Source organism: Lactuca saligna, chromosome 5 (genome assembly GCF_052625555.1).
Source record: "Lactuca saligna cultivar CGN05327 chromosome 5, ASM5262555v1, whole genome shotgun sequence".
NCBI classification, from domain to species: domain Eukaryota; kingdom Viridiplantae; phylum Streptophyta; class Magnoliopsida; order Asterales; family Asteraceae; genus Lactuca; species Lactuca saligna.
The window spans coordinates 283,371,386-283,379,626 of NC_136421.1; positions in this window are offsets into that span (position 1 = coordinate 283,371,386).

The window sequence follows — 8,241 nt, forward strand, 5'->3', positions numbered from 1 at the left end:
AATCAAAAATGAAAATCTCAATGAGAAAACTAGAGTACTCCCGGTTCAGTTATGGACAATTTAGGTTCACACACTTTCTTCCCTAGAATTCTAATTCAACCACTTAGATGCAATTGGGTTTATTAACTTGTAACACATAGTTTGGGCACACTAAATGTTCATTCAACTAGTTGTCTTACTCATTTATGTCTAAATGGATTAGGAATAATTATTGAACTAGAAATAAAATGTCTTACAACTACCTATTACCGCATTAAGATTCAACATCATAAGTTGGAATAATATATGTTGATTCAATTACTTGTCTTTATTCCTAAACTAAATGAACTTGGAACAAATGATGAATTGACAATAGACTATCTTAATTATGACATCAAACAATTCATACAACCCAATTTCAATTATCATTACCAAAGATCATCATATGAATCATAAAACAACAATTGAAATAAACTAGAATCAAGTAATAATCATGCGTGTTCATCAAAAAGTCCTAAATATCTCCGGAAGTAACCGTAATGATTTAGCCTTCCATTGAGTTCATAAAAACACTAACTTGGATGAAATAAATGAAATGCATAATAGAATTCATAATCAAACTTAGAATCATCAAACAAATGTAGCCATTGATTATCAAGGTATGAAACAAATAAACATTAGGAGGAAGTAATCGTTTCTGAAAATTACTAGAATTGATGAGAATCACCGGTTGAATGATCTTAAAATGTTGCTTGATGATGAATTGAATCGAATCTTGCCTTGAATCCGGATTGAAATGGAATGGAATTGTGTTTCCAAATGTTCCCAAGGGTTTTAGAAGCCTAAAAAACGCAGGGAAAACTCTGAAAATCGCAGGTGGTAACCCTAAAAAACGAATTCATAGGCTCCTATTTATAGTGGGTGACAAAAAGTAAAGAAATCAGGCGATGTGGGACATTGGAAGTCCTAAGAGATGTCTTAGACATCGTGTATAATGCCCAGGCGTTCTTTGTACATTTTTGCATACCATCTTTCATCCTTCAAATACACTAAAAAATGGCCAAAAACGTCAGACGTCTTAGGGGACGTCTTAGACGTGTTCTTGGACGTCCTTCCTTGATTTCCAACCTTTCCGAACCACATCGTTCCAACGCGGGACGCCCCTAAAATGCCTCGACGTCCTAGGGGACGTCTTAGATGCCATGTAGGACGCCATCAGACCCTTCTCTTTCTTTTCTGCTCCGAAATTTGACCAGATGCTGACCGTTTGACCTGGACGTCCTAGGTGACGTCTTAGACGCCTGGAGGCATCCTTCATCTATCGTTCAAGTTTTGGTGGCCAAAAAGAAATAATTAACAGAAATACAAAACAAGAATGTTGTAGAAATTTTTGTCTAGTTTCCGGAACTTCTTTACTCATGCCAATCGAAGCTCCAGAACTTGAGATATGACCAAAACATTGAAGCATGGTCAAGTTTCCCAGCAACGTTTCAGCATTCCTTTAGCAATCCGTTTTACTTGCAGATTCTGCCCACTTTTAGTACAAAATATTGACCTGCATATGAAATCCAACAACTCATCAAAGTAGTGTCATTCTTGGACAATTATACATCAATTCAACAGATTTATGACAATTTAGTACATTCATAAAATAGACTTATCACTACCCACATAAATTCTTTGGATATCTATTCTACAGACCTAGTGATAACGTGGTCTTCGTAGCAAGGAGAGGAGTTTTCCGTGAGTGGGATCTCGTATGCCAAGAGGAAAGTGAAAGGACAGTTGATCTTGAAAAGATTTAAGAATCAAGAGGTGAATGAACCTATAACACTAGCGCTCAACATGAGGAAGAGATTCCTGTTGGACCAGTTGATGAGTCATTACCTCTTAGATGTTACAGTAGAGTTAGAGTTCCACTTGTATTATATGGTTTCGATATAACTACAGAAGGTGATATGTTTATCAGTGATAGTACACTGGTAAATTTAGATGAACCTAATAACTTCAAGGAATCCATGGTGGGACCTAAGTCTACAAAATGGAAAGAGGCAATGGACAGTGAGATCTAGTCCATGTATGAAAATCAAGTTTGGAACTTGGTTGACAACGTACCAGGTCGAAAGATAGTTGGGTGCAAATGGATCTTCAAAAAAAAGGCCGGCATGGATGGAAAGGTGCACACGTTCAAGGCATGGCTGGTTGCGAAGGGCTTTACTCAAACCTCGGGGGTTGACTATGATGAGACCTTCTCACTAGTGCCCGATATCAAATATATTAGGGTTATGTTAGCCATAGCTACGTTTCATGATTATGAAATCTGGCAGATGGATGTCAAAATTGCTTTCCTTAATGGAAAGCTAGTTGAAGATGTTTACATGTGGCAGCCAGAAGGTTTTGTGGATGCTAAATGCCCCTAATAGAGTGTGTAAGCTTTAGAAATCCATCTATGGATTGAAGCAAGCATCTCACAGATGGAATCTTTGCTTTTATAAGAAAGCGAAAGAGTTTGGTTTCTCTAAGAGTGAGGATGAGTCATGTGTATATATCAAAGCTAGTGTGAGTATAGTTAGCTTTCGATTATTGTGTGTCGATGACATAATGCTCATAGGAAACGACATTCCAACCTTGTAGGAGGTTAAGTCCTGGATTGGGAAGTGTTTCGCTTTGAAGGATCTAGGGGAAGCTGCTTATATTCTAGGGATAAGGATTTTGAGAAATAAGAGTGGAAGACTAATTGGACTTAGTCAAAATCGTTACTTGGATAAAGTGCTAAAGCGTTTTAGTCTGGAAAATTCCAAGATAGGGAAGCTACCTATCCAGAGCAATACCAAACTAAGTAAGTCTCAGAGTTCGAGTACCGATGCAGAGATAACGGAAATGAGTCGAGTTCCATATGCTTCCGCCGTTGGCTCGATCATGTACGGTATGACATGTACTCGCCCTGATGTGATTTTTTCCTTGAGCATGGTCACTCAATATCAAGGGAACCCGGGTAGATCTCACTGGATAGAAGTTAAGAACATTCTTAAGTATCTGCGAAGGATTAAGGACTAGGTCCTTGTACTTGGTGGAAGTGATGACTTGAGAGTGACAGGGTATAGTGATGCCAACTTTCAGATCGACAGAGATAACTTCCGCTTTTAATCGAGCTAGGTGTTTACCCTAAATGGAGGAACAATGAATTGGGAAAGTTCCAAGTAGGAGACTGTGGCTGGTTCAACGTGCGAATCAGAATACATAGTTGCGAGCAAAGCATAAAAAGAGGCTACATGGTTAAAGACTTAAAGAACTTCATTGGAGACCTTGGAGTTGTACCATCCATAAAGGATCCCATGGAGATTTTCTGCATTAATGATGGAGCGGTTGCCTTAACCAAGGAACCAAGGGGTCATGGCAGATCCATACATACCGACAGAAAATACCACTTCATCAAACATCGAGTAGAAGGACCCCTCATCGTCAAGAGGGTATCATCAGAAGAGAATCCTACAGATCCCCTTATAAAGGGTCTGAGTAGGATCAAGCACGTTCAACATACGAGGAGCATTGGTCTGAATGATGATATTAGTTTTAGTGATTAGATAGATATTTTTTAGAAACGTGTAACAATATAAATTTAATTGACATTTGATGATTAAGTAATGAAAGATTTATTTATGAGTAAAGTTTATATCTCTTGTCACTTTTTTATTTTGTGCTTCATTTTTGCATTTTTACTTACTAAATAATTGGTTCGTTCAAATTATCTAAAGTCAATCACACTTTGGAAGTAAGTGGTGAATTAAGATTGTCATGAATTGGCTTGTAGATTTTCTAAGTGCTTAGACATAGCAAAAGTTTGCTGCAACTTTCATGAGTACTCCTGAAATATGATTTGAGTATTGGATTAAACCTACAATCATTTGAATTACTTAATGGAATCTATCACTAGTAATTGTGAGACGATAATATCGTATAATCTTTAAACCGAGATATATGATTTGTTGGTTACGAGTTGGTTGTGAAATAATAATACGTAAACACATCAGTAACTTGATGTTATAAAACATATTATTGTGTATGATTAGATGAGTAAATAGTACAATCATATAAGTCAAAGTTTATATGTTCCTTTTATCCTAATGGTTAAAAGCGATATCTTGGACACTCGATGATTTTGTGTTGACTTATATGTCGGGCCCGGTCAGGACTGAATTGATGTGTTCAATTAATTTCGTTGTCAAACAAATCTAAAATTAGGAAACAAACTATTGGACATTGAGAATGATTCTATTCCATGTCTTTTTCCACACGATATCTTGCAGAATGGAGGGTTATATGATCCCTTATCTAAAGGACGCCTTATTGACTAGGTCAGAGTTCGACAACGCATTTTGAAAGCTACGATTGTTAATTAGATTATGAAGTCATACTTGCAATTTTAGTTATTAGACTTATCCATATGGGAGACTGTTCGATTAGGTGTCTAAGCCATAACTATAATTAGTACGTACTTGAGTTGATAGCAGCATGATCCTTTTGGGTTGCCTTTACCATTGCAACTTGGCAATGATAACTTTTGGAGAAAGAGGTTAATAAATGATTTATTAATATATTATAAGAATAATATATTAATTATAAATCATATTATTTAATTTGTATTAATCATAAATTAATTTGGAATTAGTTTTGGGATTAAAGGAACTGCTTAAAAGAATGAGGGCTAGTATTGCAAATCAATGATAGTTGTAGAGTTGGGCTGATGGACTCCTTTAGAAGGGAGTGGACAAAATCTATAGGAGGCCCTATAGAATTTCGTCCAAAGCTTTTATTGTGGAGGTCCATAGACTGCTTAAGGCTTAAGAAACGAAATTAGGGTTTCCACTAAAAACCCTAGCAGGCTCAGCTATATAAAGACCCCCTAGCATATGATTTTTCGGCCACTATGTTTCCAGAAGAAACCCTAGCCAAAAATTGAATAGCCTTACCTCTTCTCTCATTCATCCTTTGCTATTGGTGTTTGTGACTCTATTAGAGGTGCAATACTTGAGGCACTAAATCTTTCAAGAGTCAAGATCATCTAAGGAATTCATGTTGTTACTAGATAGCAAGAAAGGTAATCTTCTAACCCTAATTTTCATATGGATTTCAAAATTGTATGCTAGTATTAGGGTTATTGCTTTGGAATTTGTATTTGTATGTATAACTAGTGACAAACTTATATAAAGCATTTAGGGTTGCATGATCACATAGAGATGTAGATTTTCTCAAAAACCATCACTCATATCCCTCAATGCATCCATTTTGCTGGGTTAGCACCTTAGGATAGGTTAGGGTTTTGGTGTTGGTATCTTATTAGTCATGCAATATCATAAAGTTGGAAACTTTACGATTTAGAACATTATTTGGGTCTAGATCTAGCATTTGGATGAAAGGACTTAAGAAAATAAGTACTTAATGGGAAGATTTTTATTTGGTCGTGTACGATGGGCGTACTTCCGAGTATACTGTGTATATGAAGTTGGAGTCCTGTTTCTGAATGAGTGCATACATGATGCCTACACGCTGACTATGTAGGGCATATTCAGCCTGAGTTGAATCGGTTGGCTTTTTGACCTTTAACCTTGTCCATGATTTTGACCAAGATTGACCTAGGTGTATTTTGGGTATTTTGAGCTGTGAAATGAGTCTAGATCACTCTTTTCTATATAGGTGACCCGTAGAGTTTCCAGTTGGAGCAACGTTCCTCTTTGATATATTTTCAAACTAGGAGGTGAGTTTTCCTCACTGTACTTGTGGGTCGAAGGCACCAATATCAACCCAGTAGATGGTGTATTCTGGTTTGGAATGTTTCTATATTGTAGTGAACCGTTAAGATCTGGATGGTCATCTGGTAACTGTTATGTGTTTATCTATTTTACATGTCGACATAGTGTGGTTGGGTTGAGGTTGTACTGCTTTGTGCTGCTAATCAACAAACCAGAGCAATCCAACCTAAAGGTTATGGGCCAGAAGGGGTGTAACATCTCGTTTATTAAATAAATAAATAGATAAAAATTAATAAATGAGTAGTATCCCTAAATGCGGAATAATTTAGCAAGGCGTTGGTTTTGGGGGTTAAAAAGTCATAATTGAGAGTTAGGGAATTAAAACACAATTTCCGGATTAATTTGTATAGAATTTTGAAGGTTGAGGGCTATTTACTAAATTATGGGTTTAATTTGAAAGGATTTTTGAAGAAAGGGGATACTTGGTAATTATTAGGACGTATTATGAAAGGAATTATGGAAGCAGGGGCTAAAGGGTAATTTCTGGACTTAAGGTTAAAAAATATAAATGGAGGAGGGATCAAAAGTGTAAAAAAAATGATTTAAATTTGAAAGGAAAACACGGGACTTAAACCCATGCCTTCCCTTTCCCCTGAAATGTATCATCAAGAAACCCTAACCCTAAATATTTATCTAGTCGCCACCTTGTGCTCTTCTCCAGCTGCCACCCACAAGCTCTCCAGCCGGTGGTCGCCGCCGCTTCCTAGCCGTTGTCGAAGTAGCGAGCCACCTGATTCCCTATTGTTTTCTGACCATATGAAGTTCCGAATGACCGCCTCCTGCTACCTCAGCATTGAGATGCCATCTTGGCCCTTGGTGCCGGTAACATCGTGAACGGACGGAAGAACCACCATGAACGATGCAAAGGCTGTTGAAGACGACGTCAAGGATGCATGCTGCCATTCTCGAACGCGACTCCTCCGACTGCCTTATGCCGCCACATGGTGGTTGTATTGGTGTGTATTTTATTGGGGTCTAACCTGTAAGGGAACCACCATGGTGGCTGCGACCTTGTACCACCGTCGGCTGCCACAAGGATGGTTGTGCGTGTGTGTGTTACATTGTATATGTGTTTTATTTTGGATGAAATGTTATATAATACATTTGTATTGCTAGAAAATCTGAAGAAAGCCCACCACCACCACCGTGAGGTGGTGGTTGTCGTCTTCTATCGCCACCAACCGCCGTGTTGGGCGGCGGTGCGAATTTGAGTGTGAGTAGATTGCTATTTGAGATATGCTTGGACATTTTTTGGATCTAGAATCACAACCACCACCACCGCGAGGTGGTGGCTGCTGCTGTTGGCCATCGTTGACCACCACTACCGCGGTGGTAGTGGGTGGTACCTAACCTAATGAAACCCTAGATGACCTAAGGAAACCACAATTGACCTAAAAATCTAATCATTGGACTAATTGACTTGTGTTTGGGTTGGAAACTCTAGTTAGGGTTTAGAAAACCCTAATCTTGGAGATTTTAATTTGGGCTTTCCGGGACCCGCATTTTGGACCATTGGATTGGAATTATAAATTATGCCCGACTACATAGTAGTAGTAGTAGAAGGGACTTGGTGGAGTCGAGACAGATCTTGAGGAAAGTATGGATAGATGTGGAAGGTAGTATGGTCCCATATTACTGAAAGAAGAGGATCCATACTCGAATCAAGGAAGGTTGAGATGAACCCAAGGAAATTGTAGTGTATGTGATTCCTCGATTTATGATGAGTATTCTGATATTGTTATAGTATACTTGATTATGGTGACGCTACGTGGTAGACCAGATGGCAAATCTGGTACCAGCAAGGGATCTAGCTCGAACTCTGGAGTCGGGCAGCTCAATGATTAGATGAGGGAGTTCATTCCATCTGATATTAAGTGTAGTATCATTGACCAGACTCCTTTGATCTTTAGTATGGTGAAGGAGGGCATTGTGGAGATTTGTGATGAAAGGTTGGGTGCATTCTGTACTGAGATAGTAGCCATGATAGGGATGCTTACATTGAAGTTTTGGGAGTTCAGAGCTTGTGAAGCTCCAGATTATCATGGGGGTTAAGGACCCTATTGCTAGCAGCAGAAGGTTGGCAGATGTCGCCAACGCTTTTCATACCAACTGTTTTCTCGAAGGGGACAAGGCCCGACTTGCTTCCTGCCTCCTGAGGGCCAGGGCACATGATTGGTGGGAATAGGTTGGTAGTGAGTTGGGTGATGAAGTGGTTGATGCTATGTCATGGGATGAATTTTCGGCCAGATTCCGGGCAGATTTTTCCCAGGCGATTGAGGCATAACTGTTGGGTGAGAGTTACTGGATCTTCACCAGACTACTGAGACTGTGGCAGAGATTACTTCCAAGCCTCGGGAGAGAGCATATTAGGTATCGTAGTATGAAACGGATGAGGAAATAAAGAAGGTAAGGTATCATGATACACTTCGTAATAATATTTGGGAGACCATGA